This window comes from Globicephala melas, chromosome 12 (genome assembly GCF_963455315.2).
Source record: "Globicephala melas chromosome 12, mGloMel1.2, whole genome shotgun sequence".
Classification (NCBI taxonomy): domain Eukaryota; kingdom Metazoa; phylum Chordata; class Mammalia; order Artiodactyla; family Delphinidae; genus Globicephala; species Globicephala melas.
Genome location: NC_083325.1, coordinates 71,026,088 through 71,038,460, shown reverse-complemented (window position 1 = coordinate 71,038,460; position 12,373 = coordinate 71,026,088).

Below are 12,373 nucleotides of genomic sequence, written 5' to 3'. Positions count from 1 at the left end.
TCCATGCTTGGTATCTTTGACTTTGGGTTGAAAAATTATTTGTAGGATTTTGTTAAAAGGAAATTTCCTGAGTATTTTTTTAAAATTAAAGTTTAAACATGTCAGTTCTCCTTAGATTAATCTATAGAATCAATGCCATTACAAATACAATCCCAAAAGGAACCTGACAAGGTGATTCTAAATTTTATGTGGCTGAACAAAGTTGGGGAGACCTGCCCTATCAAACGGCAAGAATTATATTAGACCCTCTAAGATGAAATATGGGGGACTTCCCTGGTGGCACAGTGGTTAAGAATCCGCCTGCCAATGTAGGGGACAGGGGTTCAATCCCTGGTCCGGGAAGATCCTATATGCCGCAGAGCAACTAAGCCCATGCACCACAACTACTGAGCTTTAAAGCCTGTGAGCCACAACTACTGAACCTACGCACCACAACTACTGAGCCCACGCACCACAGCTACTGAAGCCCGTAAACCTAGAGCCTGTGCTCTGCAACAAGAGAAGCCAACACAATGAGAAGCCCACGCACCGCAATGAAGAGTAGCCCCCGCTCGCCACAAGTAGAGAAAGCCTGCGTGAAGCAATGAAGACCCAAATGCAGCCAAAAAAATAAATAAATTTTTTAAAGGATGAAATATAAACTTATCATCTACATATTCAGATCGTCCGTAATCATTCTCTACCTTGTCTGTCCTATTTCATTGGCCCCTGCTCCTCAGCATGAAGTGTTTGTTCCAGTCTGTTTGATCTTCTCCTCATCTTCTAAATTTAGGCTATTGCCTCCCCTCTCTTTGCTCTTTCTGTTTTTCTTGCTTTTAATTCACAAATTCCACCTTTCTACCAACCCTGGCCAGCCATCCTCAAATAGTACCTCCAAAATCTTCTTTTTTGCTCTTATCCAGCCCATATAAATTTCTTTCTTCTAAACGCTCATGTTCTTTATTGTTTCTGTCATTTACTTCTCTATTTTATCATACATAGCATTGAAAAAGAGAGGAGAGAAGGGAGAAGGGAAGCTCGAAATGGGTATTCAGAATTGGCCATATGTCGGCCTGCAATACCTCATCAGGAGGTAGCCAGTCTCCTTGAGCATGTATCCAAGATCTGACAGAAAGCCTGCCAAGCGTCATTAAACTCTCACCAGCTGATTTGTGTGGGAAATGTCGTACAGCCTGATAAAACCTTACAGGATGAACTGGCAACCCTGACGCTGTTGCTGGTACACCAGAGCTGTTTTCACCTCTCTTCCTCTGGTTACAGGTTTGATCATGAAAACAAAAACTAAAAGATCAATAACAACCTATTTGTCCATCGGGGAGGGTTTGGGTTCTACTATGGTACAACCACAGGCAGCTAGTGAAAAGAATGAGGCAGCTCTGTATCAGTGATAAATAGGAAAAGAGAAAGATAAGGAAAAAGCAAGGTGCAGACCAATGTCACCACCCACAGTGAGTGGGTTTCTTATTTGTTTGGTTTAAGAGATATGGGGACATATGTATATGTATAGCTGATTCACTTTGTTATAAAGCAGAAACTAACACACCATTGTAAAGCAATTATACTCCAATAAAGATGTTAAAAAAAAAAAAAAGAATGTGCATTCTCGTGGTTTTGAACATGCAGAGAGACTGGTAATTGTGGGTCCCTGAGGAGAGGGATGAGGGTTGGGAGATAAGAGTGGGGGACTTTCCACTGAATACCTTTCACTGAGTACTTTTTGTACCTTTTGTATTTTGTACCATGCATAGCTATTAACTATTCAAAAAGTAAGTGTTTAAGAGAAAATAATAAGGAGCATCAATATTAGGAACAAACAGCAAATTAAAGAGTGCCAAAGAACAGAATGTGGATTTTTATTTTATTTTATTTTTTTGCTGCATCTTATGAGGCCAAAAGGAATGCTAGCAAGGGACAGCACACTCCTCATTAAGATGAAAATGAATGTGTTTCAGGGCAGACCTTCTAACCCAACCAAAAAGATTTTCAACTAAATGTGAAGCAGAGGAAGCACAGAGCCAAGCTATACAGCTGCAAAATTAAATACCTCTGAAAAGATCCTGGCATCAGAATTACAAAAGGAAGAGAATGGATTGCTTAGCACTGGCTGTTTGGTTCCAGAAAGAGAACAAAATTAATAATCACACTAAACTGAGGAAGCCAAACACCCCCTTCACACTCTGTGTAATTGCAAACCAGGCACTAATTTTTAACCTGCTTTCTGCTGGAAGGGGAGAGGAGGTCTGTGACAGTTGAAAGCTTCTGCCAAGCTCCACTGTGGAGACCAGATCCAGGGATCCACACCTGCTGTGGTACTTGCTATCAAGCAGGCTTTGGAAATGCTGCTTCAGGCGAATGGCTGCCAGAAATCCAAGAAATTTATAGAAAGGGCAAAGGTCAAGGATCTGAGAAAAGTACTTGAGTCATGGTCAACACATGCCGACTCACTGAAAAGGAGTGAAAAGCCTTGGAGGCAGAGAAATGCCACCAACCAAGTGACAACTTCCAGAGTCCCCTCCTGAGAAGGTGTTCATGGAGATCAAAAAAGAAACAGTGTTGGGGACTTCCCTGGTGGCTCAGTGGTTAAGAATCCTCCTGCCAATGCAGGGGACACGGGTTCGAGCCCTGGTCCAGGATGATCTCACATGCCACGGAGCAACTAAGCCTGTGCGCCACAACTACTGAAGCCCACGCGCCTAGAGCCCATGCTCTGCAACAAGAGAAGCCACCACAATGCGAAGCCCACACACCTCAAGGAAGAGTAGCCCCTGCTCGCCGCAACTAGAGAAAGCCCCGCGCACAGCAACACAGACCCAGCGCAGCCAAAAATAAATAAATTTGTAAAAAAGAAAAACACTGTTACTTTGGTGTGAAGCTTCTTTACTCTCTAAAGAAAGTACAGCAGAAGGGATGGATAATTCGGGGGATTAAAATGTCAAATTCACCATGGAGCAACTGGAATTCTCATACGTTGTTGGTGGGAGTTTGGGAAAATCTTACAGTTTTTCATAAATCTAAATACACATATACCCTGGGACCCAGCAATTCTACTCCCAGGAAATTGTCCAAGGAAACTGAGATTATGTGTCCACAAAAAGTTTGTACAAGAATGTCCCTAGCAACATCATTAAAAATAGTCAAAAATTGGAAACAGCCCAGGTTCCATCAGTAGGAGAATAGATGAACAAATTATGATATATTCAGTTAACTGAATACTACTCAACAATAAAAAGGCACAAATTACTCATACATGCAACAGGGTGGATGAATCAAAATATTTTGTCCTGTGAAAGAAGCCATACATACAAGTAAATACTGTATGATTTCATTTGTATGTCATACTAAAAAGGAGAAAACTAATTTATGGTGGAAAAAAATTAGAATAGTGATTGACTCTGTGGGGAAGGGATGGACATTGACAGGGAAGGGGCATGAGGGAATTTTCTGGGATGATGTAACGTTAATATTTTGAAAGAAGTTTTAATACATAGATGTCTGTGTTTGTCAAAACTGAGCAAAGGTACAGTTAAGATCTGTGCCTTTCACTGTATGTAAATTTTACCTCATAAGAAAAGAAAACCTGTGAACAAATATTGAACTTTAGTTAATGATATGAATTCTGAAATACTTAAGGGGATGTGTACTGATGTAGGCAATTTAATTTGAAGTGCATCAGAACAATCTAGGTGGATTGATGGATGGATAGATGAACAGGTATGTGATAAGAAAAGAAAAGTGTTAATGGTAGAGTCTATATAAGTGCTCGTTATAAAGTTCTTTCAACTTTTTTTGTATACTTGAAACTTTTTATTATAAAAAGTTGGAAAAAAATAAAATCCAAATCTGCAAACTTTAAGTGAGAAATATGAAATAAAAGAATGCATGGGGGGGGGGCTTCCCTGGTGGCACAGTGGTTGAGAGTCCGCCTGCCGACGCAGGGGACGTGGGTTCGTGCCCCGGTCCGGGAGGACCCCGCATGCCACGGAGCGGCTGGGCCCATGAGCCATGGCCGCTGAGCCTGTGCGTCCGGAGCCTGTGCTCTGCAACGGGAGAGGCCACGACAGTGGGAGGCCCGCGTACCGCAAAAAAAAAAAAAAAGAAAAGAAAGAATGCATGGGGACTTCCCTGGCGGTCCAGTGGTTAAAACTCCCTGCTTCCAAGCTGGGGGCGTGGGTTTGATCCCTTGTTGGGGAACTAAGATCCCACATGCCGCACGGTGCAGGGAAATAAATAAATAAAATAAATTTTTAAAAAAAGAAGAATGCATGGAAGACAACTTTTTTTTTTAAATGTCAAATTCATAACCAGCAAGAGAAGGAAATAGGTCTACTGATGTGTTCATGCTAAAGTGGACTATTCACAGGGGTCAACTGAACAAGGTCTGAAGTATCAGGGGCACTTGAATCAAGATGATGTAAGAATGATTGTGAACTAAAAATACGTAGTAAAAACATATCACAACCGCAAGGGTCCTATTGAATTCTCATAACTGGTGAATTATTCATGGCTGGATAAGAGAAGAAGAAACCAGGATGGCTCTTAGAAAATGAGAACAGATGGAGGAGTTACGGTCTGGAGCAGCAAAGGAAGTGGTATAGCTGGGCCTCTGCCCCTTGAGCCAGATCTCTGGCCAGTGAGTCTCAGTGCATGGAGGTCAGTGGTCCTCCAACCCCAGTCAAGGTGCTCTGCAAGCCGTCTGGGCTCAGATTGAAGACTTCACAGCCTGATTTGCTTGCAGTGTGGTACAATGTGTCACAAGCTGTATCACTGTGAATACTTGGTCACCCATCCCTTGGCATTTTTAGACCCTAATTTATTGCCCATGTTTGGGACTTGGGCAGATGGAGGATGGTCCCATATTTGTTTGAGTTTTGGCAAAGAGGAACAGCTAGTGGGAACCTGCAGTCTTGCAAGTTTTACCCAGTGAATATATTTTCTCTTGCATATTACAGTGCAACTTCTCCTAGAGAAATTCCCCATTCCTCAAGCCTAAGGATTTCAAGCAGAAACTGTGAATAATTAAGAATCTGACAGCAGCTCTAGAGGCCTTCATTAAGAACTGCACTCCCCCAACAGGGGATAGGAGTGTAAATATAAAAGAAGGAAGGATGGTCTAAGTTGATGTGTATCACTCTTTTTGGAGAGTCACAAATGTTTAATTAGGGAGAGAGAAAAGGAGAGTGGGGAAAGAGAGACGTGAAGATCAAAAGGAATGAAGGAGAAGGAGATTTATATGACATCTGATAAGTTATGGATAGGTCTTTATTAATAGTCTTTGAAGGATGCAAAAAGAGATTGCGATTTCTTTTAAATACTTTTTGTTGCTGGACTCTTGATTTGACTGTGACAGCTGCAGAGATGGAGGAGCATGAGCTCAGGCTGACCTCTGGGTGACACCAGGCTCCACCCTTCTTAGAAGCAGTGGGGAGTATAGGTAACAGACAGTATTTTATCCTTTACAAATATTTATTGTGGAATGAATGAATGAATGAATGAAAAATTGCAGATAGCAAAGAGGAGAGATGCAATCTAAGAGGAACAGGCAGTGAACTGAAGGAGAGGTGAGGTTATTACATGGCAGTAGAGCAATAAATGAGCAAATGGGGGTCATTATTCTTGGAGGATGAGAAACTAGAAGAGGATTGAAATAGAAAATAGAAGCAGTTGTGTGGCTTAGAAAAGCTAAGTCCAGAAGTAAGGAACCGGACATGGCTTTATTCAGCGGCCAGAGAGAATATTACCAAGATTCTTGCTGAAGGCATAGTTCCACGTTGGACAAACAGAGCCTTTAATTCATTCAGTCAGCAAACATTTATTAGATACTTATTTGACAGGAATTGTCCTAGGTCCTGGACATTAATTATAAACAAGGCACAGCCCTGACTCTCTGAATCTTACATTCTAATGCAGGGTTCAGCAAACTATAGCCCAAGGGCCAAATCCGGCCTGTTTTTGTAAACGAAGTTTCCTAGGAACACAGCCACACCCATTTGTCTACATATTGTCTACGGCTTTTTTTTTTAATAGTTTTATTGAGATATAATTCATATAAGATTCACCACTTTAAAGTTTATAATTCAGTGGTTTTTATATTCAGAGTTGTGCAAGCAGCACCATTATCTAATTTTAAAACATTTTCATTACACTCAAAAGAAACCCCATACTCATTATCACTCCCCATTCTCCCCTCTCACCCTGAGCCTAGAAACCACTAATCTACTTTCTGCCTCTATTTGATTTGCCCATTCTGCACATTTCAAATGAAATCATACATTGTACAGGCTTTTTTGCCTGGCTTTTTCTTCACTTAGCATATATTTATACTTCTTTACATAGCTCTACGGCAGCTTTTATGCCACATTGGCTGAGTTACATAGTTGCAACAGAGTCTATATGACCAGCAAAGTCTAAAATATTTACTAATGTTTATTAAATACTATCAAAAAGTTTGTGACTCATGGTCTAAGGGAAAAATAAAAGACATCTTAGAGTCTTAGAGTTGGAGTGTATGTCAGCAAATTAATATCTCATTTAATTCTGGAATCTCTTTATTAGCATCCCTGCTGGAAGTTTTACTCAGCTGAAAGGACATCTGATTAACGCTTGACTTGCCTTGCCAACAGTTTATCAAGAAATACTGAGAGAGAACTGATTCCTAATATAGACGTGGTGAGAAAATAGAGGGAAATGGTGGGGATCGGGGGAATAGACCAGTGTCCTAGATTTTAGAAAACCAGATACAAAGAAAAGAAAATCTGATCCAATAGTTAAAAATTCAAAAAGCGCTCAGGGAAAATAAGTGGAAGGACATCTGTGCTCATGGATTGGAAGACTTAATGTTAAGATGTCAATACTACCCAAACTACAGATTCAATGCAATCCATATGACATTCTTTACAGGAGTAGGAAAATCTATACTAAAATTCATATGGAATCTCAAGGAACCCTGAACAGCCAAAACAACCTTGAAAAAGAACAGTCTCCCTGGGAGGTGTTTGGAAACCTGTGGGTGCATTTTGGTTGCCATGATGATTGAGGAGCCCCAGTGGCTTGGATGGCCAGAGATGCTGGACATCCCACAGTGTGTGGACAGTCCACACATGGAGGGCTGTCCCGTCTCCCACACAATTCTCCAATGCCTGCCAGAAATTCACACAGGAAAAAAACCCTTCTATACTTATCGAAGCACAGCTGTGAACTCCATTTTACACATAAACACTCACAAAACATTTATGTGGTTTTACCATATACCGAGTTTTCCACAAATGCAACTGCTAGTTAGATTGAGAGAAGATTGCATTTTGTTTCGTTGGGAACTTTACCAAGAGTTGCTCAAAGTTTCAGAAAATCATATCATTGATGGCAACGTTGCTTGTGGTATTTGAGTCAACACACCTGCATCAGCCTGTGTTTGTGTCTGTCTGATTTGTGGTAATTTTATGGATATGTAGAAATATATTTGCTTAATCTTTCTTTCTAAATATTAAATACAAAGATGAAAGGTCAACAGTATTCAGATGAATATTATCTTACTTTTCTTAAATGCAAACTTATTCATTACAAGTAGGCACAAGCATCTGCCTGCTTTACTATATCTTCTAGTTTAGCTGTGCCGGAGTATTTATGTATTAAAATACAGTTTGTTTTATTATACATTACTTTTCTTTATTGCTTTTTAAAATCACAGGTATACGTCAATTTTAGGAAATTATGTGATTATGTAGATTATGTTGTTTATGAATTTCATTTCGATATGTTTCAGATATTTGTAATAAAAAGCTAATGTTAGGTCTTACAGGATTGAAACAACTGCCTTAGAATATTAAATGAACTTTTAAATATAGCTGTAGAACTATAGTCTACACACACACACACACACACAGACATCAATATGTCCATATATACTGCACATACAAAGAAAATCCCCTCTTATAGCTTGTTGTTATAAGCAATCAGATATACGTCAAATGATATAACCCAGGACATAACAACTTCCTGTGGAAAAACTGAACCTAACTTGTCTCTAAATATCCTTCCTGGCCAGACTTCTATTCTTGGAATGGAACCAAACTAAAACCGTTTTGATGTATATTCTTGGAATGGAACCAAACTAAAACCGTTTTGATGTATATTATTACTTTTCTAACTTAAAAAGAAGCATGGGGCTTCCCTGGTGGCACAGTGGTTGAGAATCTGCCTACCGATGCAGGGGATGCGAGTTCGTGCCCCGGTCTGGGAAGATCCCACATGCCACAGAGCAGCTGGGCCCGTGAGCCATGACCGCTGAGCCTGTACGTCTGGAGCCTGTGCTCCGCAACGGGAGAGGCCACAACAGTGGGAGGCCCGCGTACCGCAAAAAAAAAAAAAAAAAGAAGAAGAAGCATGATTCTTGTCCTTAAGATTTCACAGTCTACCTAACACCGAATTTGCATAAGCAGTATACATTATATTGTATTGCAAGTTACAGTAGTTACAAATACAGTAACACCCTTTAATAACTTTACTTTCCTCTTCCCTCCAAAGTGACATCAAACTGGACTACTAGGCCGTTGTGTGAAGGTATTTCACGTCATCATGTTGTACTTCAACAACTGCAGAAGCCATGGGGGGAGAGCACCTTTATAGCTTCAAAGTTCAGAGGCCTTTGTTCCTTTGCTTTTTTCTCCTCCCCACCCCCCGCCCTCTGTCTGTGTTTTCCTCTGTGTCCCTCTCCTCCCTCCCACTCTTTCTTCGATGTGCTGTCCCTCCACCCTTTGAGTCACAGGCTGCATCCCATCTTGAAGGCGTGATCATTAGTCAGGGATGCAGGCCCAGCCTTCCATGGTTTTCCCTGGCGGCGGAGAGCTGTGTGCAGGCAGCGCTGGCTCTCTGTGGGCACCTGCGGAGACTGCAGGGCCGGCTCTGCACAGCCCAGTTCCTCCCGGAGTTGTGGCAACAGGAGAACTGGTGCTGGAAGCGGACAGCGGCTGTGCAGGGGATGCAGGAGGGGCTGGGCTGCCTGGAGACTCCAACCTGCCAGCCCGGAGAAACCTCTGAAAGTGACCCACAGCCCAGATATTAAACTAATTATTAGGCCTGTGATATCACCAAGCCCCACGCCAAGCGCCAGGAGGAGGGAAAGGCCACCCCCAGCTGTGCCTGGGCCTTTAACCTTCCCTCTCTCTGCTCAATGCCTCAGTTCTCACCCCTCCTCCTACACCCTCTGGGGATCAGTGCTCCTGGTACTTGATAATAGTTGCTATGAGGTAACACTCTGGAATCCCCAGGTACCTGAATTACATAAATTAGGGGACTCAGAGGAAGGAAACGTGCTCTCTGTATCCAGTCCTGTAGGCAACTAGGAAGCTTAGTCTTTTTTCCTTCCTTTCCCTAAGTTCACCAAGCTGCACTTTTGAAACTTATGGTTAGCACCCTTGCGTGTCTTCTTCAACTTAGAGTTCAGGGCAGAACTGGGACCCCTGCTTTGGTTGCATGAAGGGGGACACAAATGCTGAGAATGTCTGGAAGGGTGTGGCTTCCTGCCTGACAGAGATGTACCTCCTGGGGCACCAGGGGAACTATGGAAACAGGTTAGAAGAGAGAAATTCTGCTCTTCCCCATATCTCTTCATTGTTCTGAGCCAGGTTTCTGCCTCTTCCTTAGGGAGGGAATTTGGTAGCATGAGTCAGAAAAATGAAAGTCCACGTTTCCAAGCTACTTAAGGTTTCATCTCTACATAATTTCTCAAACATCAATAAAGAACTAAATGGGGGTGAAATTCATATTCTCCATCTCAGTTTACCTGCTAACCAAATATGGAATGTCATGGCGTCAGATCTTGCATATATGTCAGGATTTTGTCAACTTAAAGAGCAAGAGGGAAGGGAAGTGTTTACTCATGTGCCAGGAAGTCTAGAACATGACTCTTCACTGTCATATGATCCAGCAATCCCACTCCTGGTAATATATCTGGAGAGAACCATACTTCGAAAAGATACATGCACCCCAATGTTCATTGCAGCACTATTTACAATAGCCATGACATGGAAGCCACTTAAACGTCCATTGACAGATGAATGGATAAAGAAGATGTGGTATATTTATACAATGGAATATTACTCAGCCATAAAAAACAATGAAATAATGCCATTTGCAGCAACATGGATGGATCTAGAGATTAGCATACTAAGTGAAGTAAGCCAAACAGAGAAAGACAAATATCATATGATATCACTTATATGTGGAATCTAAAAAAATGATACAAATGAACTTATATACAAAAGAGAAACAGATCCACAAACATAGAAAACAAACTTATGGTTACCAAAGGGGAAAGGGAGGGAAAGGGATAAATTAGGAGTTTGGAATTAACATACACACACTACTATATATAAAATAGATAACCAACAAGGACCTACTGTATAGCACAGGAACTATTTACTCAATATTTTGTAATAACCTATATGGGAAAAGAATCTGAAAAAAAATAAATATATATCTATATATAACTGAATCACTTTGCTGCTATACACCTGAAACTAACATAAGATTGTAAATCAAATATACTTCAATAAAAATAAATTTAAAAAAAGTAACAGCTAGGGCAGAGTTGAAAATTGCCAAATTTGAATTTTAAAAAAGGTATGGGGCTTCCCTGGTGGCACAGTGGTTAAGAACCCACCTGCCAATGCAGGGGACACGGGTTTGATCCCTGGTCCGGGAAGATCCCATGTGTTGTGGAGCAACTAAGCCTGTGCACCACAACTACTGAGCCTGTGCTCTAGAGCCCACGAGCCACAACTACTGAGCCCATGTGCCACAACTACTGAAGCCCACGTGCCTAGAGCCCATGCTCTGCAGCAAGAGAAGCCACTGCAATGAGAAGCCCACACACTGCAACCAAGAGTAGCCCCCGCTCGCCGCAGCTAGAGAAAGCCTGCACACAGCAATGAAGACCCAACACAGCCAAAAATAAATAAAATAAATAAATTTAAAAAGGTATGTTGGGTAAAAATAGCGATAGAAATACTGTCCAATGGAATACTATACAGCAATGAAAATGAAAAATCACTATGTGCAACAATATGGATTAAAAAATACATAAGACATGACTCTTCAGATGTGACTGGGTTTAGGAGTTTAAATAATGTCACTAGTTCTAACTCCCTATTGTTGGCTTGTTTGCCCTTGTGGCGGCTTCATTCTCATGTAGCCTCTTCACCTTGTGACAAAGGTGGACCTTGACAGCAATGGCTACTATATGGTTTTCCTTGCTTGTCTTTCCCATTAGCTCCTTCAGAAGTCCCAGGATGACTCTAATAGGCCTGGCTTGGGCCAAGCATCCTTACTTGAACCAACCATTACAGCCAGGAGGATGAAGTAAGTCCTCTAATGTCTAGCTCACATTATGAGCCCACTATGTGTGGGAAGACCAGGCAAGGAATTGGCCCTCCTGTTAGATAGAGAAGGAGCAATTCTCCAAAGGAAAACATAAAATGGGCAGATAAAAAGTAATACAGCCATACCTGCTTGAAAGCTAATTCAAATTAACAAGCAATAGGGTGAAAGATGTGAGCAAAACAAAGATTTATAAGACATGCTTTTTGTCCTTAAAAGAGCATATAATCTAGTTGTTCTGGAAGCTGGTCACATTCTCTAAGAATCTGAGGCAACATGAGTTACTTCATTGGAAAATATTTTCTGAGTGCTTACTTAACACCAGACATCATGATAGATTCTTGTCATCCAGAGATGAAAGGCAAACCTCTTCCCACAAAGAGCTTCAATCAGGTGGGAAAGACAAGCAAACATTTTCAATGCGGGGCCACACATGTGATGATAGACGCGTGCACAAGTGTCACGAGAGCACCCCCGCCAATGGCACCTGTTCAACTTTAGGCTCAGAGGGGCCGAGGCATGAGCCAGAGCCGGAAAAACAAGTGGGGGGCGGGGAGGTCTGATGAGGTTGGACGGTGGGGAAGGGTCTCGCAGGCTGAGGGACTAGGGGGTGCAGAGGTCCAGGGGTGTGAAGTAGGGTGCTATGGTTGGAGAAGTGAGTGGAGTACATGAGGGAGTGCAGAGGCAGGTGAACCCAAAGAGGTAGGCAGGAGCCAGATCACAGATTTGAGCTGATCCCTGAAGGATTTTAAACAGGGCATGGATGTGTCCAGATTTGCAATTAAATATGCTGCTTCTGGCAGCAGACGGAGTGGAGTGAGCCAGACTGGAGGCAGGAAAAGTAGTCAGAAGACGGCCGTGGGAGAGCACATGAGACGCAGTGAAGACTTCTGCTTGACAGAGAATGCCAGCTAATAAAAAAGGACAATTAACAAAAGCACCATTTTGCAACCCCAGTTCAGGCAAGGATTCTGATTATCAACAGATGCTAAGATATTCA